Below are 24,275 nucleotides of genomic sequence, written 5' to 3' on the forward strand. Positions count from 1 at the left end.
AATGTGCATTTATAGTTTTGCTGGTACTTTTTCAAAGCCCAGAAAATACCTTTGCCTGGGAAGAAAAAGTCAGCACCAGCTCTCTTCATGTCTGTGTCCTCAGGCTTTATGTCCCACGTGACAGCACTTGGCTCATTCTCCGGTGTCTACCATGGATGAGGAAATGAGCCTCGCACAAGGGATGACTAAAGGGAAGTCCTTGTGCACAAAAGGCTTTCCTTCCAGGGTTCCGTCCCAGACCTTGGGGTGACATGAATTCCTGATCCTACATTGGGGCTAGCGCTTTAGGCTGCAGTGGTTCCTTGTGTCACAAGACCTCATGCCCCAGTTCCAACTATGCCCCCAGGGTGGTAACAGATTCCTCTTGCTGGGGCCTACAGCTTCAAGTTCTTTACATTTTGAAAGACTAACCCAACTGTATAAAGATAGAGAACCCCAAGCTTAAGCTAAAGATACTTCTTGACTGAGAATATCCATCTTGGTGTAGGCTTAAACCTACATTAAGTTTTTCTATCATTTTCCACCAAATTCAGTCACTCCATCCTAAGAAAATAGAGCTCTTGGTTAAAAATAATTTTGTGAAATCACTTTTCAGATCCGCCACCAACAGGCCCTCTGCCAATAACTGTTTACTTATTTTTTTTGAGACTCAATTGCATTCTCAACAAAAGACTCATTCATTTCAGTCAATATTCCCTTCATTGCACACAGATAATGTTTATTGTAGCGACTTCAGGGACCGGAGTCAGTGTCTTTCATGGGGTTACCTGTAGCCAATCCAAATAGCAGGAGTTTGGAACCTTGTCTCCCAGAGCACTGAGAGATTTTGTCTTCATGGTTATTGGCAAGGAGGTGTGGGAGGCCTGCAGTCCTGAGATAAAGATGTATACTCTGGGTGACATTTGCTGACTCAGCCCCAGCTCCCAGTTGGTACTGCCCAGTGATCCCGGCAGGGTTAGTGTGGTATGCACAGCGAATTATTAGTCTCAGGACAAGGGAAGCCTGGGAAAGTCTGGTTACTGGATTTTGCGATTGTATTGTGTAAGAACCATGGAGGGTTTGAGGGTTTAAAAATCATCACCATATGAGCCCCTTGAATATGGTTCATTGGTTCATTCAACAGATATCTACTCAGCCCTTGCTGTGTCCCAGTCCCTGTGCTACACATAGTTGGGAAGATATGGACGCTGTCCTTGTGGGCAGTCCAGTGTGGGAGTCAGAGAAATAATATACTAACAAGGCGATATATAACTGAGATGGACATCATGGAGCCAATGGAACGTGTTCAGTACTAACAGTGAGTGCAGACTGGGGGACATGAACCACTTAGACTGGGTTGTCACCCAGGGCTGTTCCGGGGAGACGGCCTTTAACATGGGCCTAGGAAGAGGGATAGGAAGGACCCTCATCTCTCCAGGCAGTGTCCTGTATGTGTAAGCCATAACATGAGAGCTCCAGAAGAGGGCCCGTGTGGTCCAGGAGGCGGCATGTGATGAAGGTGGAGAGCTGGTGCGCAGGTGCTACAGAGCATATGGTAGGCCACCATGGGGAGTCTGAGTTTATTCTTGGCAGTAGAGGAGAGAGGCATGATCTGATGTGGCCTGTGCCATACCTCGATTCACATAATAGAGGCTGTGCTTCAGGGCTGGGGGAATGCAGCTTTCTTGAACATGCTCCCAAGGAGGTGGTGCTGGTTCCACCTGTGTGTTGTTTCAAGCTTCCTGGAAAAAATCTTGTCTGTGCTACAACACAGTGGTTAAGAGCATGTACTTGGCAGTCCAGTTTCTCGAGGTTGGATTCCTGACTCCAGAATTTATTTATTAGCTGCATAAACTGGATGAGTTAATTCATCTCTGAGTCCAGGTTTTTCCCTCAGTTACCTGTTGCCCACTCACTCACCTGCTCCCTCCAGGGTTTCCTCCCATGAAACATGAGGACAGACGAGGCAGTGTCGAATCTGAGATGCTGGGTTATGAGCTACGGTATGAGCGAGGCCATTAGGAGAGATCATAGGTCTGCAGAACCTGAGACGTTCATTCTCAGGCTCAATCTGCTTGTTCTCTCATTCATTTTCTTCTGCACCATCAACCCCTTCCGAACTCTTACAGAAAACCTTGCTCAGCGTGAAGTAAGCTGGGTCATGTAGTGCTGGGCCCCGCATCGCTGTTGACGTCATTTGTACATAGCTCTTCCTGTTGTAACAAAGCAGAGGCGAGGTGAGGGCAAGGGCTCACACCTAAAGAACCCTGGCCGGGGTACGTGCAGTGAGCTCCCTGCCCATCACGCACACAGCACTGAGGGATTAGGTTCCAGCTCTGCGTTTAGCTCATTTCTTCCATGGGACAAAAGCATGTGAAGCCACTGAAGTCTGGTCTCCTCCTCATATCTTCTGTTTCTACAAGATATGTTGCTATTCTGCTGATCCTTAATGCAGTGTCTTTAATTCACTGGCTGAACACATTGGATTTGTAGCAATGAAACCAGATATATTTCCTCTGTTCTTAAGAGGTGCTGGGAAGGGTTTTGAGTCCTATTGCTTCTCAAGACACATCCTTTTGTACACTCCAATCTCATATTTCTTGCCCTACTCAGAGCTACTTGTGGTTTCCTAATGTATATGTTGCTCCTTCCCCTGGGTCTTAGTCTGTAAAATTCTTCTCTGTTATCATTTCTTGTTCAGCTCCTTCCCACCCTTCAGTCTTTTTGTTCAGGGGCCACTTCCTTTGGGAAGCCTTTCCTACCTTCCCGAAACCGAGCAGGTGTGCTTCTCTATGCTCTTAGTCCTCCTTGGGTTTACATCTCTCATTCTGTCCACTGCTTAGTGAGTTGTCCATTCACATATTTACCCTTCTCTCCCCCCTTGGTGTATCAGCTCCATGAGGTATAGAGACTTTGGCTGGTGACTCTTGTCACCAGTGCATTTCCATGTGTCATACCTGCCTGGTACACAAGAAATCTCTAAATCCATGTGGAATGAGTAAGTGAAGGGATGAGAAAATGGCTACATCCTAGACACATACACACACACACTCTCTCTCTCTCTCTCTCTCTCTCTCCCTGCCCCCCAAATGAGGAGAAGCAGCATCTTCAGAGTGAAATATGGGACCATTCTGGCCTCCTTAACAGGAAGAATCTTGGAGCCATTGCCAGGACATCTCTGAGCATATAAGAGGTGGATCTACATCATTTGTGAACCTGGGATTATTTGAGAGAGGATTAAAGGTTTGGTCCATAGGGCTCAAGCAGTAATCTATATTTGTTGGGGGTTTATGATAGGATGTTTGTTTAGCTACTTGCTGTTAGATAAGGCAAGATTGGATTTTTGGGCTCTCTACTGGAAGAGCCCTCATTGTAAACTCCTGGGGACTGGGTTTACCTGCCCCAGGAACATGTAACACTGTGTTAACCTCCCGTGGTTCTATAAAGGTGAGAGCTGGAGGCAGGTGTTCGAGCCACTAATCCGTCTCCCATGGTTTGCTGTGGATTGATTTTGAGTTGTAGTGGAAACTTTACTGCCCTTCCATAGGGAGAAAAAAAATTTTTTTTTGCGTTCTGGAGGATATCATGACTCTTCCCAACTTGTCAGAACAATGCTTATTCTGGCCTCGGAGCATCTACTTCTTTCTTTGTATGTGCAGGAAAAGAGAGAAGGCAGGGTCTGACTCCAGAAACGTAGAAAAAAGGGTCTGAAATGAATAAGAGCTCATTGTAGAAAACAATGGCTCTTTGGACTCTTCACAGTAGATTTTGTTTCTCAGGGAGTGCTATTATTTACTGTAGGAATAATAGAAGGAAATACATTCTTTTTATTGTGAATTCTGTGTAGGATAATAACTAGGTTACAGGACCGATGGTTGGGAATTAGAATTAGAAATATATTGTGGCCCTGGCCGGGTTGCTCAGTTAGTTAGAGCATCATCCAGATATGCCAGCGTTGCAGTTCGATCCCCGATCAGGGCACATACCGGAAACAACCAATGAATGCATAAATAAGTTGCAGAACAAATCAATGTTTCCCTCTCCCTTCCCTCTGTTCATCTCTTTAAAAAATCAATCAATAAAAAAAATAACAAAAATATTAATTATTGTATTTACAAGGTACCAACTTGATTTTATGTGAAAGCAGCTATGTTATGACAATGATAAGGACTTACTTTCTAGGCAATAATGTCCCAGGGTTACTTACAAACACAAGCCATTTATTATTTAGTAAAATGGTGCTCACCATGCAAGGAAATTGGGCAACATTCAGTTATAACCTTGACTCAGGAGGAGGTACTTAAAGACTATATGTACAAATTTATATTATTTTCACCAGTCTCCCTTCAAGACCACCCCTCCCATCTCTACAAAAACCCACATAATAAACAAAATGCGTGGAGAGGTTTCTAATGTCTTCTTCTGAAGTTTTGTCTGTGCTTGTTTTTGGAAGTTACCAATAGTCCAGCATCCTTGGAGCCCCATTTTACCCTTTTTCCCTATGAGGCTTTTCCTCAGAGCACAGTAGACGTGAGCCCTGCTCAAAGAGAATTCCAGACATTATTCAGATGTTTGCAGAAGGCTCCTTAATGTATTTGGTTTGGAATAACAAGGGCGGCATCATGTGGACCCAGTGCCTTTTTGCTTTGGGGAGATGGTCAGAAGTCTGGCAGAGAATGTGATTGTGGACAGATTAAAATATTTTCTGCTCATCTTGAGTTTACTCCATGCTAGCTTATTACGTGGCCTATGATTAATATTAGGCCTCAGTTGTTTCAGGCTTTTGTCACTTTAATTAACCAGAATCATAAAAACGTAGAACTATGAAGAAAGAACATCTGACTCAGTCCCCACGGAATCTGAGGCCGGGAGAGTGGAAAAATTACTTTCCCGAACACCTCTTCCACTCGCTATATCCTGTGGTCTTGTTAGAGGAAATGCATAACGTTTACTTTAAGGTTCTGTCTTCTCAGAATTGTCTGAGACTCTCAATTCAATGTAATTTTTTTTTTTTTTTACACACAAAAAAAGTAAGCACAAATCAGGCCCTCATTGTCTTGGTTAATGAGCATCTTTTTTTCAAGTCAAGATGTTCGTGTGCATGGTATTTATGCTTTTTGTTCACTATATTTGCCAGATAAAGTGACATCTACTTTTAGGAATATTCTCACACACAAGTAACTGACTGTTGGGCTAGACTCAAAGTTTTAGAGACTCTCTGACAAACCACTCCGACCCAGCCAGGCAGAATCTAATTTCCTCTTTACCCACAAATGCTGTAACAGCAACTAAGGAAGAGACGTCTCCAAGAATCTGGAGAGCTGATTGATAGAAATTGTGTTATAAATTGTGATTAGATTCCTTGGCTAGGTCAGCAAAGCTTATTTAATTTACATTTTTTTTTTTGTTGCTGTTAGGGTTGTTCATGTGCAATAAAAAGAAAATATTAATCAAACCTGCTCTAAAGAAGGGGACTATTTATTGGCTCATGTCCCTGGGGTGTTCAGGTATAGGTCTAACTTCAGTAATAGGGTGATCTAGGGGTTAATTTGCTGTACCAGAAGCCAGCCTTCCTCTCTCCTTCTCCTGGCTCTGCTTCCTCTGTTTGGACTCCATTCTCTCACAGTGACTCTCCTCCAAAGGAGGCAGGGTGCCCGCAGCAGGTCCAGCTTACATTCTCGTAGGTTCAAATGGAAGAGCAATCTCTCCTTCTAAATATAGTGAGTTGACTGGCTGGGCTGGTTTGCAGGCTTCATCCTTGGAGTCTGGAGGGAATATGTTCTCAAAGCACATGACCTGGGAGTAAATAAGGGGATAAACTTTAGAAGGAAATCAGAGTAAAATCACTGACTAAGAAGGAATGGCTGATAGTCAAAAAATATGTGCTGTACTTGGCCAAAGGAATTTAAATTTTTTTTTTTTTAAAAGACTGAGACTTAGATGTAAGTCTTTATTGATGTATAACTAGTATGAAACTGAATGGAAGGCAAACACTGTGATGCTTCCCTGGATCTATCCCTTCCCTTTTAATTGTGAATCTTTTGGTATCTTGAATTAATAATTCTTAGAAAAACAAAACGGTTTGACCATTGGAATCTTAGGAATTTTCTTCTCAAAAGTGTGTTTATCTCAGTAGCAGCACCGGGATCACCTGAGAACTTGTTAGAAATGCAGAATTTTAGAGCCGACCCAGACCTGAGTCAGAACCTGCATAGTAATTTATATCTACACTGAAGCTTTTTCATGACTGTTTTAATATTGTTTCTTTGTCGTTGATTTGAAGCAATTTGATTATGATGTGTCTCAGCACAGTTATCTTCCTGTCTCTTGAGCTTGGAGTTCATTAACCTTCTTAGATAAACACATTTGAAAAATTTTTAGCTATTATTTCCTCAAATTTTTCAGCGTTCATCTTCCTCCTCTCAGTCAAGAAACTCATATATATCTGTATAAAGTTGTTCTACAGCTCACTAATGCCTTGTTCATTTTTTTTTGCAATTTTTTTTTTCTGTGTGTTTCATTTTGGATACTTTTTTTTCTGTGTCTTCAGATTCACTGTTTTCTTCAGCAGTGTCTGTACACCGTTAATCATATCAAGCTTATTTTTTTATTTCAGTCACTGCCTTTTTCACCTCTAGAAGTTCAGTTTTGATTAATTTTAATGTATTTTTTCACATCTCTCTTTAACATGCTTTCCTCTACTTCTTTAACATTGGATGAAATTCTCATTATAGGTGATATTTTTCTGCATCTTTGCCTACTTCAAATTTTTGATTAGATGTTAGACATTGTAGAGTTTACCTCATTGGTAGAATTTTTGTATTCCTTTAAATATTTATGTACTTTGTTTTGGGCTATCATTTATTATAAAACAGTTTTATCCTTTCAAGGCTTGCTTTTAATTAGCTTTATGAGATGGTACCAGAATAGTAGTAGCCTTTAGTCTAGGGTTAAGTTTGTTCTACATCCTCAGAATCAGTGCCTTTCTGAGAGCTCTATCTGATGTCTCAGGTATTACAGGCCTTTTCCCTCTCTGGCTGGTGTGATCATAAACTATGACCAGCATATGTGAACTCCAGAAATTTTCCCATTTCTTTTCTCCAGGTTCTGGTAATTTTCTTATGACTATGCACTAGTCAGTACTCAGCTGAAGACTTGAGAGAAACCCTCTGCAGCTCTCTGTAGCTCTCTCTCTGTGCAGCCCTCTCCTCGCCAGTATTCTGCTCTGCAAAAGTTAGCTGCCTTGGCCTCTTAAATTGTCACCTGGGCTCTGTTTGCATCCCCCCCGCTTCCAACACTGGCCTCTAAATTGCCAGGAAGTTCACGGGACTCACCTAGCTGGTTTTTCTTCCTGTAGGGACTGCTGTCCTGTGCTGCCTGTTGTTCAATATCTGGATGCTGTTGTTTCATATATTTTTCCTATATTTGTAGTTATTGAAGGCAGGGGGATAAATCTAGTCCTGTACTCCACCCAGACAAGCCCAACTGGAAACTCCTTGACTTTCACCTCACCAGCCTCCATGTGTTCACCGTGTCCTTTCCAAACACTTTCGGGAACAAATCATCCTCAAAGATTTAATGAGCCCAAAGTCCACCTTTTTTTTTTTCAAAAAAATTTTTAGATGCTCCCCTTTCTCTGAAAAGAGGTTTCTGATAACTTTTACTCTGGTAAACCAAAATTTATGAGACCATTAATAAGTTTGGTATTCTTCTTTGGAGAGCCTGAATACCTTAATATTATGTATTGACAGGATTGTTTCTTATTAAAGAGATATAGAGGATAAAATTGATGTTCTAAAGCTACTAGTCGGGGCAACAGAAAAAACAAACAAACAAAAAGCCATTAGGCACGTGTGACCATTTAAAGGCATTCTGCTTTGACATTAGGTCAGAAAATGGGAAAAGGGCAGACCTTTGGGACTTTTCTGCTCATCATCAGTATTAATAGACTGATTCATTATTCATATAAATCTCCAGTAGATACTAATGCCGTATTTGTGGGAGAATGTGGTCTGAATTTGAAATAACCGATAAACTTTTGGAACACAGCTCATTCATAAAGAGAAGATACCTTTACTCTGTCATATCCACACATCTGGAAAATAAAGGTAGCATGTCCCTGCCTGTCCTACATTAATATCTAAGGAACACCATTTAGGCTTCACCACGTTTCTGCGACCACCCTTGCAAAGCCAACATCGTCTCCCACTTGGAGCATTACAGTGGCCATACGCTCAGCTGATTGCAGTCCTTTGTCCACACAGTCAGCCCGAGTCATCTTTTAAAAGCTCATTTCTGATCCTATTACTGCTCTGCTTAATTTTTCTAATGGATTCCCAAGGCACTTAAGTGCAATCTAAGCTCCTTACCATGGCCCATTCTGGCTCCTGGCTTCCCTTCTAACGAGGCTTGCTTGTCTCCTCTTCTGCTCTTCGTGGAGCCAGGTCCTTTCTCACCCCCAGGTCTCTGCTCTCTGTCCCCCAGTGCTCTTCATCTGATGCTTTTCACAGCTGGCGCCCCCTGCGTACTTTAATTCTTTAAGAGCTCGAAGACTCTTGGGCCAATTTGGATGAAGCACAGGGGCTGGATTTACTCTCCTGCTTTAAAGACTTCAGGAGCTCAGAGTCTCCTCACAGAAGCCTTCCTGACCTCACCATCTGAAGCAGCCTGCTCTGTACTCCCCCCTTGCTGTCTATCAAATCACTTTGTTTAATTTCTTTAATTATTATTATTATTATTATTAATTATGGTTTGGAACTTTCTTGGTTTGTCTGTTTCCTATTAGAATGTGAGCTCATGAGGACAGATACCTTGTCCATCTTATTCACACTCATACCCTTATGTCTACAATGCTGATGGGCACATGGCAGCTATTTGCTGGGTATTGCTGAATGTAAGAAAGCACCAGAGGACCACCTCTGGTGCAAAATATTTAACCTGATAATTAATATTAAACAATTTTTTGAACCAATTTATATCAGATCTGATTGGCCAAGACTCTAGATCACTAGTGCATAAATTAATTGAATATATATCTTTGGCAGTCCTACTATTCAGCTTATTTAATGTATATTTTGATGTGTGTTTTTCTCATAGTAAACATGTTTTGAGTATACTAGAGCTGAGAGTCTGATGAAAATATGCCATTCTTCTTTTCAAAGTAAATTTTTGTTATATCTCTGGTTCTGGACACAAGTTGTAATGGGGAGTCAGAATTTCAGGGGACTTCATATGCATGAAGGAACACCTAAATATGTGAGCATATATATTTCAAACATGCATACACATGCATATATTACTGCATTCCCAACAATCAAAGATGTACCATATGTGTACAGAGCTACAGAGCTTCTCCATGCTCCTCCAATACGCCTTTAAGGACTGCAGCGAGGGTGTCTTCATTCACACCAGATCCGATGGCAAGCTCTACAACCTGGCCCGTCTACGAGCCAAGACCAAAGTCAAAGAGGTGCTCATCCGTGAGATGCTCTTCGCCGACGACGCAGCTTTGACATCACACTCCGAAGAGGGACTCCAGCAGCTAGTCACTTGCCTTTCCCACGCATGCAAGGAGTTCGGACTAGCCATCAGCCTGACGAAGACGAATGTTATGGCTCAAGGCACGGGGACTCCCCCATGCATCACCATCGACGGATACACCCTGGAGGTTGTCAACGACTTCACTTACCTCGGGTCCACCATCTCGAGCTCTCTGTCAGTCGACTTGGAGGTCAACCGGAGAATCGCCAGGGCAGCCACAGTTATGGCCAGACTGAACCGGCGAGCGTGGAACAATTCCAGCCTCACTGAGAAAACCAGACTGCGCATCTACCAAGCCTGCGTACTCAGCACTCTCCTCTATGGCAGCGAGACGTGGACCACCTACGCAAGGCACGAAAGGAAACTCAACAGCTTCCACATGAGGTGCCTGCGACGCGTCCTGCATGTCGCCTGGCAGGATAAGGTCCCCAACACCGAGGTGCTGAAGCGAGCCAATATGAGCAGTTTGCATGCAGTTCTTAGCGAGAGACGCCTCAGGTGGCTCGGCCATGTCAAAAGAATGGATGCAGGCCGTATCCCCAAAGACCTCCTCTACGGCGAGCTAGCAGAAGGCCAGAGGATGACAGGGCGCCCAAAACTGCGGTTCAAAGACATCTGCAAAAAGGACATGACACAATGCTCCATCAATCTCAACACATGGGAAGTTCAAGCAGACGACCGCCCAGCCTGGAGGCTCGCGGTCAGGCAAGGTACGTCACGTGCAGAGGCTGCGCGCAACGAGGAGGCGGCCCAGAAAAGATCGAGGCGGAAGCAGCGTCAACAGCAGCAACAACGGCCATCTGCCTTCACCTGTAACAAGTGTGGCAGGGATTGTCACTCCCAAGTCGGACTGCACAGCCATTCTCGGCGGTGCAGATAGACTCTCAGGAAGCTACGCCATCGTCTCTCGAGACGGACGGCTGCCGACGACGACCATATGTGTAACTTGCATATAAAGTCACATGGCATAATTTTACTTAAGGTAAAAAAAATCTAAGGCCTCTTTGATTCCTTTAAAAGAAATGAAGCATATGAGCAGTTATTTGTGAAGATAGTATTTGCAAAATCTACATTATGAACTACTCTGGGGTTTATCAGACAGAGCATAACAGCCTAGTGGGGGTTCCCGGAACCTAGAAATTGATTTGGGGACGAGTTTTATTTTGTTTTCAGAAGTGTATCCCTCTTCTCCTGGTAAGTGCTTTTCATGGAGCTGTGAAGAAGAAGATTGAACTTAGTGGAATGGAAGGCTGAACAGCCCTGTTCTAGGGCCTTTCATGCTATTTTGGGTGTGTGTTGTTTTCAATTCAAATGATTCCCCAATTGCGATTGCCTGTTAGAGCAAAGAATCAACAGGGTCCTTCGGTAACCATGGAAGCCACTGGCTCTAGAACAAGTTATTTTTAGATTGCTTCACTGAAATAAATTTTTCATACTTCCTGAGAGGAAAATAATGTAACATTATCTTTACACTGTAAGACCTCAGACGTGGAAACAAAAAAGTGATGCTGAGAAAAGATCTTAAATGGTCTTATTGTATTGATAACATAAATTCTAGTCTAAATGAAACTCGAGAAATTACACTGTGTAGGCACTTTTTAAAAAGTGGGAGTTATCTAAGAGCTCTCATTGGGTCTTCAGGTTTTAGAATCTTAGGTCTGTCATTTCTTAATTTCCCCTCCTACTACTCAGAGGCTAAAAGGGAAGCCTCAGTAAGTCCTACTAGTACTTCAATCAAAGAAACTAAGAAAACAGTTATACCTCTGACTCTAGGGCCAATTAGGACATAGTGACATTTCTCTTGATTGTTTAATTCAGGCTTGGATCTGCCTTTCAGCCTCAACTTAGGAAGGAAATGAAACAGTGACTGTGATGAGCTAGCATTTCTAAACAGTAAACTCTTGCCTCTGTATTATCTTTGAAAATCTGCATTGCTAGAAAATTCTAAAAACACTAACTATGAGTTCTCCCCTGACCAAAGGACAAAATGTATATTGCTTCTGGAAATGTTAATGTTATTTATGGAATTTATGAAGTGACCCAAGGGTGCATTCATGGGCATTAGAAGATGCTCAGAAGAAGCAGAAGACCAGATTCCTTTCTGATGAGGTCAGCCAACACTAGAAAGTGATTACATTCCACCTTTTTTTAAAAAGAATATTTACTTATTTATTGTTTATTTATTTTTAGAGAGAGGGGAAAGGAGAAAGAGAGGGAGAGAAACGTCACTGTGTGGTTGCCTCTCACTAGTGCCCCCAACTGGGGACCTGACATGCAACCTAGTCCTGTGCCCTGACTGGGAATCGAACCAGTGACACTTGGCTCGCAGGCCGATGCTCTATCCACTGAGCCACAGCAGCCAGGGCTGTACCATCTTTTTTAATAGGACTTAGATAAAATGGACTGTGAGACCTGGAAAGACCCTTTAGCACAGGCCCTATTTCTAAGTGAGAGGCAGCCACAGCAGGTTAATGCCTACCATTTCTGTTGACATAAGGTCCATTGTTCTGTTTGTCATTCATGAGTCTACGATCATGTCAGGGGAACTCAGTTAACATTAGTAGAATTCTGTTTACACATAAAATGAAGTTCAAATCCTTATCATAGTCGCCAAGGCTCTATGTGGCCTGAATCCTGCCGATGACTCCTGTCTCATCTCCTTCCACCCTTTGCCTCATGCACCATGCTTCACTAGACCAACCTTTTTTTCGTTCCTGAAATATCAGGTTTGTTCTTTGCCCTTTCTGGTGCCTAGAAGCCTTTTGCCTGATTGAATGGCTGATTCTCATCTATGGTAAGCAGAACTTTCAGAAAACCTCCCGGATTCCCACTCCCTTGTGTTCCTGCCCTGCATTACCCCTTCCCATTGACTGTGGGAGGAATCAGTGCATATGATGCTGCATCACATCTGTGATAATGTTACTAATGATTTGACTTTGAATTAATCAAAAGAGAGCCTCTTAGAGGGGCCTGATCTAATCAAGTGAGCTCTTTAAAATAGGTGAAGGGTCAGAGAGATGCTCTTATTGGCCTACTAGAAAGCAGATTGTAAGAGAAAGGGACCATGGAACGAGAACCTGAGGATGATGTCTTGGAGCTGAGAGTTGTCCCCAGCCAACAGCTAGCAAGGAAACAGGGACCACAGTAACACAACCATAAGGATTGAATCTGGCTGACAACCAGTGAGCCTGGAAGAGAACTCCAAACCTCAACTGAGGTCAGAATCACTGCCAATGCTTTGATTTCAGCTTGTGGGACCCCGGACAGAAGACTCAGCTAACAGTTAGCTGCTAACTCCTGCTTGGACTCCTGACTCAGAGAAACTGAGACAGTAAATTTGTGGCCATTTGTTGCACGGCAATAGGAAACTAATACATCATCTTTTCTTTCTCGGCTCCTGTCATTTCCTTGGAGAGGCCTTCCCTAAGCATTCTTGTGCTTTCTGCTCCCCTGCCCCCATTACCCTGTTTTATTCTCCTGGTAGCACTGAGCAGAATCTAAAGTCCCCTTATTTGCTTACTGTCCTGGTAGTAGTTGTATTCCCCAGCACTTACAGGGTTGTACACACAGTAGGCAGTCAGCAAATAGTTCTTAAATGAAATCACTGAATCTAAATTAAGTTTTTATCAGCTGTCTATGAATAAACTTCTAAATGATTCCCTAGACCACCAGGTGGCAGGTAATTTAGAGAATAAAGTAAATAGAAGAACCTTGGCCTGGTGACAGAATGTCAGGTCTCTCATGGCAGCATTGCCATCCAGACTTTAATCTAAAACCATCTGCCTTCATTTTTCTTAACCTGGTCAGTTGGACAGCACATCTGCCATTGCTCATGCTGCTGTAGCCAAATTATATGATTAACTTTTATAAAGCAGGAGCTTAGAAGCAGAACAGATACTGTTATCCACTGTGTGACCAGTCTTTGCTACTCAAGTTTGTTGCTGTGATTTTTTTTTTTCCTGTGCGATTTAATGTTGTGAATGTAGATCTGGTTAATTTGTTCTCTAGCTTTTTGCTGATGATTTCCTTTCCTCGTGGCTTTGGAGCAGGTGTTCTTATGCTTTGAGAGAATGGCTTATTATCATAATGTATCGCTCATCATAACTTTGCTAACCTGACACACTCATTGTTATATGTACGCAGAGGACTGAGTACCTAGCTGGTCTGGAGACCCAGGTTTGCATGCAAGTGTTTCAGCATGTATGTAGAAATTCACTAGAATGTAGAGGGGAGAAAAAATAATCTTCCCTCTACCCTCTGAGTTCTGGGCTGAGACCTTATGTAGTAAAAGACAAATTACCAAAAGAAAAACAAGAGAAATTTATTAACATGTATATCTTACGTATACATGGAAGATACCCAGAAGAACTGATTAATTCCCAGAGATGACCCAAGCCACCATCTTAAATACCATCTTGAGCTACAGGAAAAAAAGAAAGAAAAAAGATGTTGGCGTTGGGAAGCCATAAACAAGGGTTTGGATTGTGTGTGTTCCACTGATGGAGTTTCTTATGATTTAGACTCGTCCTTTGCATCCTGATACAGAGGGAAACATGCTTACAAATGCAGGTTTCCTTTATAAATGCAAGTCTTCCTTTCTGGAGGGTAACTTCTACTCTTGCTTCCAGAGCTTCTCCTGGTAGTCTATTTCTAAAAAATAATAATCAGCTCAAAATAGTCCTAAGGCCAAAGAAGCATATTCTGGGTTGGCGCATTTCCATTTCCCTTCAAATGTAAGAGCCACAAACACAGATAACTCATCTGGGTTTTTTCTTGTTGTGCCTTTATCCCTGGAATGGTGCCACACATACCACAGGTACTCAAAAAGTAGCTTTGAAGAAACATATAAGTACCTGAATTAAGTCTCTTACCACCTGATAGCCAAGTCATGGGAGGTCTCCTGTTCTGCAAGATGCCCCTGTGGGAAATTATCCTCTTCCATTTGCAGAACCTAATCACTCAAGTCCCATTCAACTGTCACCTCCTTGGATGGTGGTTGTTAAGATGGTCATTTGTATGTCCCCTTTTAGTAAACATCTGCCCTGTGCCTGATATTGTGTGAGGTGTTGAGGACACAAAGGTAGAGAAGACTCCTGCCCCCTATAAATTTACAATTCTTGCAATTCTTATCTGTGATCACCTGCCTTCAGGATTGGGACATAGTGTAATTCTAATAAAGAGGCAAAGATTCATTGATGTATAGAGCCTGGGAATTCTGAAGATGGTTTTAGCAAGTGTCGGGGTTTGTAATATTCATATCCATTTCCATAGTTTTATTAGCTAAGGTAATGCTAGCTGCTGAAACAGATAAGCCTCAGTGGCTTAGCATAATAGAAATGTATTTCTTGCTCATTTAATTTCCAAAATGGATGTTCAGAGCAGTTGGAAATCTCATCCAAAGCTAAGATTTAGGAATCCAGGTCCCTTCTATTTTATAGATTTGCCATCTTCTGGTGTTGTTGCTTAAGGGAAAAGAGAAGAAGATCTCCTCGATCAGGCCGGGCAGTGCCACCAGTCATTCTGCCCGTGACCTGTTGACCAGAGCAAAGTCACACGGTCACACCTAACTGCAAGTGATGTATAAATGTAGAGCATGTACGTTCACCAGAGCACAAAAGAAGAGATGATTTTTATGTATCAAGCTAAATAATTTAAATGTATTTTTCTTTAAAAATATTAGCCTGTTATTTTTTGGTTAAACATTCTTTGCCTTAAGGATTTAGGTATTTTGAGTGGATATTTTTAAAGGGGGGAGCATTGTTATAATAAACCAAAATACAGAAAATTGTCAGCTTTTCTGACAAAAACAAGTACTTTAAAACACTTCAAAAAAAATGTAGTGAATGTAGTGAGGAAATGCAGCAAGGGCATGTTCCAGGAAGAAAAGAAACGAGATTTGGTGATTAGCCAGCAAGACTGTCAAACCAATTCTCTGATGTGGAGCAAATTCCCCGAAGTCCTACACTAGCTCTGTTATCCATGTGGAGGGATCAAGAGCCAGGAGTCAGAATAATTGGGCTTTATTTGTTTCTCGGCTGCTCATCAGCTTGTTGACTTTTCTTAGGCATTCGTATTCTCTAGGCCTCTGCAGATTTATGCAAAACGGGGACAAGACACCCACATCATAAATTTGCCCTATATTTGTTTGGAATGTTCAGTAACACCATGACTATGGAAGTAGGACGTGAAGTGCAAATTTCAGTGTAAATGTGAGGTGAAGCCTATCTTCTCCTCCCTGTCACCATCCCCATTAGGTTCATGGAATATCAGGAGAAGAAGGAAGGCAGAGTGCGGATGTCCACTTCGGCATCAGCTTTATCTCGCACCGCTGTCTGGCATCCTCTGTAGTCCTGCTAAATTCCTTGCTGCCCCCTAATAGGTCATGCCATGCCGACTTCATCCATTCACCCTTGACCAAGACTTATTGAGGACCTAATGGTAGACAGCCATTACCATTCTATGGGCCCTGTCTCAATGGCTGGTGCTAGACTATGCGTGCGTTTTACCCACATGATCTCTCACATGCTTAGGAGGCAGATTCTGCCATCACTTCCTGTTTTTCACAGGTGGGCAAACCAGAGCTCACAGAGGCAGAACCAGTTATTTGAAGTCACACAGCTTAACACTGGCATCTGACTCCAGAGACCATGCTTGTGACTACTGTCCTCTGTTGATTCTTTTTTTTAAAAAATTATTTATTTATTTGTTTGTTTGTTTATTTATTTTTAGAGAGAGGGGAAAGGAGAAAGAGAGGGAAAGAAACATCACTGTGTGGTTGCCTCTCACTCGCGCCTCCAACTGGTGACCTGACGTGCAGCCTAGTCATGTGCCCTGACTGGGAATCAAACCAGTGACACTTGGTTCGCAGGCCGATGCTCAATCCACTGAGCCACAGCAGCCAGGGGGTTCTGTTGATTCTTTTTTTTTTTTTAATGTGTTTTATTGATTATAATATTACATTTGTCCCAATTTCCCTTCCCTCTGCTCCCCTCCACCTTGTGGTCCCCCTCCCTCCAGTTGTCCCCCCCTTTTAGACCATGTCCATTAGTTGTGCATATAGTTCTTCTCAACCTCTCTCTGTCTATTCCATTCCCTCCTACCATGATCCTTAATTCCTATATCATCTCCCTCCCTCTCCCCGTTCCCCCTCCCTGTTGACCTCCCCCCAATATGTTCCCCGTACCTATAGTTCTTTTTCCACTCTCGTTGCCTGTTTAGTTCGCCTTTGTTTCAATTCCCTAGCTTCTGTTGTTTCTTGTGATGCAGTTTTCATTTTAGATTTCATAGTTTTGATCCTCCTTTTTCTAAACCAGTCCCTTTAACATCTCATATAACAGTGGTTTGGATCTAATGAACTCTTTCAGTTTTATTTTGTCCTGGAAACACTTTCTCTGCCCTTCTATTCTGAATGACAATTTCGCTGGATAGAGTATTCGTGGTTGTAGGTTTTGGATTTTCATTACTTTGAATATTTCTTGCCAGTCCCTTCTTGCCTGCAGGGTCTCCCTTGATAAGTCAGCTGATAGTCTAATTGGGACCCCTTTGTATATGATTCTTTTCTTCTCTCTTGCTGCTTTTAAGATTCTCTCTTTATCTTTAATTTTTGACATTTTGATTATAATGTGTCTTGGAGTGGTTCTCCCTGGGTCCAGTTTTTTTGGAATTCTCTGTGCTTCCTGGACCTGTAAGTCTATTTCCTTCCCCAAGTTTGGGAAGTTCTCCTTTATTATATTTTCACTCAATTTTTCAAGTTCTAGTTCGTCTTCTTCGTTCTCTGGCAAGCCAATGATTCTTATGTTGGGCCTTTTATAGCTGTCCCAGAGGTTTCTGATCCTCTCATCATTGCTTCCCGTTCCTTCTCTATATTCTGGTTTGTTGAAATGAACTCTGGATTTTTTTTCCTCACCATCTGTCTCGTATGTGGTTTTGTTCCTTTCATTATGAGTGTTTTTCGATTCTTTCTCATCTTTTTCCAGATCTTTTGTTAATTCTGTAAGCCACCTGATAACAATGGCCCTGAACTGAGCCTCTGACAGGTTTCTTATTTGTTCATCTGTCAGGTTCTTCATCTGTTGCCTGGTGAGCTGTGCCACCGGGATTTCTATAGTTGTCTGCCTCATTTTGACAGATGCGTTTTGTTTTCTTGGGCCGGCTATAGGGGGCAGTGCCTGTGTACTCGTCACGACCCAGCGACCGGCGGCAATCCGCAACCTTTCTCGCTGTGCCGTGGTGCTTTGTTGTCACAACCCAGCGACAGGTGCCTATCCGCAACCTATTTTGCAGCCCTGTGGCGCTTTCTTTGGGGGCGGGGGTCCAAGATGGATTCACACAGTTATTCCGCTAGGAGACCAGGATCCGTCCTCCCGCCCCCCTGGGCCTCACTGTTCAAGGCGATGTGGTGGCTGCTTCTCCCAGCGTTGGGGTCGCGAGCTGCCGGGGTTCGACTGCAGCTGGGATTGTTCTCCCTGCCACTGGGATTGTCCTCCCTGCCGCTGGGATTGTCCTCCCTGCCGCTGGTATTGTTCTCCCTGCCGCTGGGATTGTCCTCCCTGCCGCTGGGATTGTCCTCCCTGCCGCTGGGATTGCTCTCCCTGCCGCTGTCCCTGGTGCGACCGCAAACAGCACCGCCCCCTTTCGCTCCCCCTACCTGCCCAAAGGGCGCCGCTGGTTTATAACTTCATACGTTGGGCTTCCGTGTAGCTTTATTTTCTGGAATTTCTAGTTATCTTTTGTTTTGAAGTAGTTGTAATCCTCTTTAGTTGTAGAGGGAGACCGAGCGTGTCCGTCTAAGCCTCCATCTTGGCCGGAAGTCCCGGGTTCTGTTGATTCTTTACGTGGCTATTAAGTACGGGGCACCAAGGGCTTCCATGGTGAACAGGAGAACTCATGATTCCTCACTTGAAGGAGCTTTTTAGTCTGCCCCTCAGCAGCCTGAGGTCCTGCACACACCCTTCCTTGTGCCTGTACTGCTCTCCTACAACCCCGCTTTCTACTTTCTCAGGCTGGGTAACTTCTTTTTACCCTACAGACAGCCATTCCTGACTCCCTGGGGAGTGCCTCGATGGTATCTCACGTATGTTCGTGAGCAGAGGCAGAATTGCTTAGTGGTGAAAGTCCTAAGTTTAGATAGATTCTAGGTTCTGGCTCCATCACTGCGAGACACTGATTTGGGGCAGGTTACTTCCCTTCTCTGGGTCTCAGTTTCTGTGTGTATAAAATGAAATTAATGTAAGGGTGAAATGAGATGAGACATGCTGGGCAGTTTGGTACTTGCATGCGTTTAGTTAACTTAGGTGAAACTCACTAACCACCATTATGGAGACTGATCAGTGACTGTATAACGTGCTCATTTCTTCCTCCCACCTGCTATGAACGACAGGGATGTTGATTTGTAATCTGCCTTCAATTTCAGTGGTTCAGAGTTTGAACTGAAAGGTTAACCAACATCTCTAAATCTGGAAGGCTGATAACTTGAACTAAAAACAGAGAAGTCCTGTGATTTGACCAAAGGCACCAGTTTCAGTGATGATGTACACCTTAATGAACACACCAGCTCCATACTCTTCCCACAGAAACACAGGGTCGATTTATGATTTTAATCAGATCGGCCTTTGCTGATATGCAGTGAGGAATTATTAGTTGGGGGTTGGTGCAGAGAACGGCACTACACGCACCCAGGAGGGGACTGCTTCTTCTAGCATTTCAATGCCCTTGCTGAGGTAGCTTTCCCTGCTTTCCTTTGTTGCTCAGAAGTTGAACTTGATGGGTCTCAGAGGGAAGCATACTTGCTTCTTCCTTTGTACCTTTTCTCCTGGGCTCAGGCATGTTTACAGTCTCCAGGAGAGTATGAGGACATGTCTAGGTAACCAATTAGCCAAAACAGAGCATTGAAAGACTTGTAGAATGCATACAAATTTCAGTGGACTAAAGGTCAGTGTCCAATAAATTGAGTCTGAACAAGACTTTCTCCCAGGGTTTGCAGAGCTGCAGAATTTAATCTTGAAGTTCCCGGGGTCTTTCGAAGGAAGCAGCAGGTGTCCAGAATGACAGTCTTTGTTCTATTCCAAAGGCATATGCGCTCTTGGCTCCAGAAAAATGTCATGTCCACTGGAAGCTTCAGTTCACTCTCTTCCCTGTTGTGCTTAGAAGCCCTAGCGTCTGTTTGTAAGCTACACAGGCACATAACTTTACTTTAGTCAGAGTTAAGAAATGTAGAAGAGGAAGAAAAATAGAATCTTGGTTATTATGATCTAAAATGTAAAAATAAACCCCGTAGGGAATGTGGCAATTTTAAAATGCAGCTGTGTGTTCTTTGCCATTTCTTCCATTGGAAGATGGAGTCTGTGGCCCCTGTCCTTTAACGTGGACAGGTATGTGACAGACTCCACGCGTAAAAAGTGAGGCTAGATGCCTTCCAAGGCTAGGCCATGAAAGACAATGCAGGTTCTACCTTGTTCAACTGGAACACTTGCTTGTAGGGTACTAGGCCTCCGTGAAAGAGCTTTGACTCCTCTCAAGCCACCATATTGTGAGGAAGCCTAAGCTCCATGGAGAAGCTTCCTGATGGTCCCATCAATAGTTCGAGCTGAAACTAGCTTCTGAGTCTTCCCAGCACAGGTACCAAATATGTGAGTGTGGAAGCTTCCAGATGATTCCAGCCCCAGTGGTTTGAGCCATCTCCCAACATTTGAGTCACCCCCTGCCATTCATGTCTTTCCAACAGAGGCTCAAAACTGGGGAGCAGAGACAAGCTAGTCCTGTTGTTTCCTGTCCAAATTCCTTCAGAAACCATGCACATAGTAAAATGGTTGTTGCTTTGTATCACTATGTTTCGGGATCATTTCTTAACGCAGCAAGGTCTAGCTGCAACAGTGGGATTCATGAAGCCATCCCCCAGGTGCTGAGAAAGAGAAGTAGGCCAACTGCAAACTCAGTTGATGAAAGACGACAAGAATCCTGGGATCAGTAGAGTTTCAGAATTAGAAGGGATCCTATGTGTCACCTAGTAACTCATAGGCTTGCAGTCGCCACCAGTCTGAATTTTCTGTTTAACAACTTCAAGCAGAGATGACTTAACTCTTTGCTTCCCCACTTCCGGTGATGAGGAACTCAGAGCCTCACGAGGCATCCTCCCTTGCAGAAGGACAGTGGGATGCACAGCAGAAAGGTGTAGCCACTGCTATATCAGAGATGGCTGGTGATGGCGCAAACACAGCTGCTCGAGAGGAAGTGACTTCAAGGAAAGGCTCCCCTGATACAAGTTGTAGCCCATGAAAAAAGGGCAAATGCTATGACACCTGCTGTTTGGACCACTCAAGCTGGAATTTGTCACATGCTGCTGCTACCACCACCTCTTCCTCCTCCTCCTCATTTACCTAACTGACTCTCCAGTGAGATTTTAGGTCATGTAGGTTGAGTGACACCTCTTTGCTATGTGGACTCTCCTGTGTGCTGCAGGAAACCCAGCCGTCCTGGCCTGTGCCCTCTCAGTGGCAGCAGGGTTTGTGTCAGTGCCACTAACACGAGCACTCCCACGGTGTTCCAGAAATGCCCACAGGGCTGGCTTGCCCCACCGGTCCCACAAGCCCCTGCTCAGTGATATGTGGCTCCTGCCTTCTCTAGTTAACTCTCCTGCTAGCCCTCCCTCCGTCATATGCTCCTGATCACTGCTGCCTTTCACGCAGAGCAAGTAAGAGAATTTGCGTTTTCTACACTCTGGACAGTTGCACCACCCGATCCTTGCGTCGCTTGGTTCTTCGTGTTACTCAGGCCTCAGCACGAATGCCACCTCTTCAGGAAAGTGCCTCGGCTCCAGTAGCATCTTTGTCTGCTATTCCCTTACCCTATTATACCTTCTAAGTAGTGTATTTGTATCTCTGTAAGTCTTACTGCCTGAAAAAAGAAATGTTTTATTTAGTTACATCCTGTGTCTATTCCATTTTCCCATTAAAATATAAGTCCCAGGAGGGCAGGCACTCTTCTCTGCTACCAGCTATATTTTCAGTGCCTAGAAAAATGCCTGGCATATAATAGGTGCCGAATAAATATGTTTATTGAATAATCTAGTAACTCCTCCTGTGCTCCCTTTTAAGACTAACTCCAAGCTCTTTAACATGGCACTTAACATCTCTCAATGTCTTGTCCAGTTTATTTTCCCATCCTTTCCCCCTTTCACTCACCACTATTCCCCGTAGTTTCTCATATATGCCCTGACATTTAATGTTTTATTTGTTTCCTCTGCCTGAAGTTCAGCTGCGATGGGGCTCCCTCACTCCCCTGCTCCTGCCTGTCCCCTGAAGGATTGCACACCCTCCTCTGGATGTGACCCTGTGGCTGTGCTGATGCGCAGAGACTGCCCTGGTGGGCACGTGCTTCCCAGTCATCTCCATGTGCCCAGTGGTTAGTCTGGTTAGAATGAGTTATGGATTCAGCTCTATTATGCCAGAGTTGGAGTGTCATTTCAGCTCGTCGAGAACAATTGGACTCTCGATGCTGTCATCCATTTCTTTGACTGTTTTCCTCAGTACCATATCAACTAGAAATTTGATAAGTATGCCCAGGTGGTAGAGACTTGATCGGGGCACATGAAAGTAGGTTAATCCCTTGGAATTCTAATGACAGCATGATTTTAAGGTTGTTTTGCTGTTATTAATGATAATATTTCTTGAGGGTGGTGTGCTAGGCACATTTTAAAGCACTTTCTAAGCATCTTTTCGTTGGAGGTTCCAGCAACTCTGTGGCGAGAGTTACTGATTGATATTAACTCCATTTTTCAAACTTAGAATGAACTTCACAAGGTCCCAGCTGGAAAGTTAAAGAACATGACTGACCTTGAGGTATCTGACCCCTAAGCCCCCAGCTTTTATCCACTAGGATAAAATAAATGTTTTATTTTCTATGCCATTTCTATACATTTGTGTTTCTTAGACTCAACCATTTCTATACATTTGTGTTTCTTAGACTCAACCATCCTTGAAGCTAGCCAAAGTAGTTAATGGAATTCTGTTAGAGTTAATCCTATTTTCTCAGGATAAAGGAGAGTTCAGTTCTTCCCCTAAACAAGACCATTTTGTTATTGCTTTTTCTCTTTCTTTCTGTCAGGGAAGCTCAGTTTATTATGGATTATTGTGGATGCAACCAAAATAGTGACAATTGATGTCTGTCCCCTGCTCCTTGCGTTGGTGGCTCTGTATCAGCAGCCACTCCCCCATCACTTTTCGCCCATCAGCCTTGCCTTACCCAGTGAACTTTTAATCACTACGAATAGCTAATCGCCATAATTCCTCACTGTCCAAAGCTGCAAGTTCATCATGCAAATGGACCTGGTGTCCTTGTTAATCACAGTAATCTCTCACCACTGCTGGCTGTGAAAAGTAGTGACTACTCTCCTCATCACTCAGTTCGCTGGCCATCGGAGGTGGGCCGGGACGATGTTATGAATCACCCAGCACAGGCCGTGAGGCTAACAGTGGGATGGCTACTGCAAGTTTCAGATCTCTGCTTATAATTATTATTTTCCTGAGTTGGCACATCAGCCGGGATTGGCACCCTACTGCTCACATCTTCACTCTCCCTCCCCTGAGTTTCTGATGCTGAGAATTTTATAGCAGATTCCTCCACAGGCTTCTTGTCCTGTGTCAAGTGTACCATCTTAACACTCAAGTTCCACTTTGTTGGCAGTTTCTGCTGGGCTTACTTTCATCCCTAGGTTAACCACAGGTATTTGTCTTATACTGGAATTGCTTTGGTAGCTATAAGCCAAAACAAATACATTGGCTCAATTTGATAGGGCTTTGTGTTAAGGAGTGAGGGGCATGGCTTTGAACTCAATGTCTACAAATCTGACCATTCTTCAGGAGGGACATAGGCTAGACTTGGAAGGACATTGGGTGTCAAGACAGTTATTATATTAATCATGTTTCCTCCAGTTCTTCCCTACATGTGTGTCCCACTGTTTGTTTTCTGTTTTGCTTTGCTGATGACCTCTCCCAGCTTGGTCACCACACACATGCCATAAATGGCTTTCCCCAAAAGGCAGCCTCAGTTTACATGTCCTGAGCAGTCCAAGGTATGCAGGGTCTAGATGTCCTTTCTGACTTCCAAGTGCACACTGTCATCTCACTGGCACTCCAAATCCTTTTCTGTGAAACACTCCCTCCTCCTCCATTTCTTCTTCCACATTTGCATATCAAGGTGTTGGCGACACAAAGGGCCCCCATTTGTCAAAAGCCATCCTCTTAGAAAGCTGTTTGAAGTTGCTAAAACAAACATTTCTCTTATTAGTATAACATTTCAAGAGTCTTAATAAATTGCCTGTGTCACAGGCTCATTCTTTCAAGCCAGAATGGCTGCCCTGAATGTTTTTGAAAGCCATTGCTCTTTCTGAATGTTCCTTTCTCCTTCCCTTCTCCCTGCCTGCCAGGTGGGTGGAGGGAGAGGCAGACAGACAGAGACAGACTGTGAATGAGCAAATGAGAGAACCCAGCTCCAACTAACCAACAGTGAAGTTCCCGAGGTCCCTCATAACCCTGGGGTGCTGTAGTGCATTTTTCCTTCTACTTAGCACCCATTTTCCACCCGCACCCCCCTTTTGAGGAACTCTCTCCCCATCTTTCTTTTAGATAACTATCTCTTCTTCATTTAAAACTTTGTTGTGGTACTGTCAATCAAGTTTCCCTGCTCTTCCCTAGCCAGAGGGGCTGCAGGTGACCCAGATAAGACCAACCTGATTCTCGTTTTGGGGACTTGAACTACTG

This window comes from Furipterus horrens, unplaced genomic scaffold (genome assembly GCF_987537825.1).
Source record: "Furipterus horrens unplaced genomic scaffold, mFurHor1.1.pri manual_scaffold_10, whole genome shotgun sequence".
In the NCBI taxonomy this organism is placed as follows: domain Eukaryota; kingdom Metazoa; phylum Chordata; class Mammalia; order Chiroptera; family Furipteridae; genus Furipterus; species Furipterus horrens.